This window comes from Loxodonta africana, unplaced genomic scaffold, assembly GCF_030014295.1.
Source record: "Loxodonta africana isolate mLoxAfr1 unplaced genomic scaffold, mLoxAfr1.hap2 scaffold_556, whole genome shotgun sequence".
NCBI lineage: Eukaryota > Metazoa > Chordata > Mammalia > Proboscidea > Elephantidae > Loxodonta > Loxodonta africana.
In genome coordinates, this window is record NW_026975279.1 from 75,001 (window position 1) to 75,579 (window position 579).

The window sequence follows — 579 nt, forward strand, 5'->3', positions numbered from 1 at the left end:
CCGAGGGTGCCGTCGTCCCTCGACGACCGCCTTCGGGTCGCGCGCACACACACGCTCGGAGGCGCCCCGTCTCAACTGAAAGGAGTCGGCGGAGTAGAAACCGCGGCCCTCGAGACAGCTCCCTAACGCCGGGTGCGTGCGGCGGGGTGCTTTCTACACCCTACAGAAGGAAAACGCCTGTGGCCGGAGTTCTCGACGCCCGCCTTTCGACGCACCCTCTCGTCGCCTCGCTCCGTTTCCTAAGGCTCTCGTGACTCCTCCCGTTCTATTTCAGGGAGGCGCAGCTGAAGGGCTATCCGCTCCGCCCGTCCGTGAAGTTGGGCTTTCCCCCCGAAGGTGGCCGGAAGGGGGTGGGGGGGCGCGTGAGCCAAAGGATCTTGAAAACGCGGCGGCGGCGGTACCGCTTTCGGCTCTCGCCGATCCCACGCAGAGGCGGGGGCGCGGGCAGGTCCGCGCGCAGGTGCCCGTGCGAAGGTGCAGGCGCGTGCAGGCGCGGGCGCGCGCGCGCGCGCCCTCGGGCAGGTACGTAGAGGCGGGCGCCCGCGCGTGCACACCCCTAGGCGTACGCACGGGCACGGA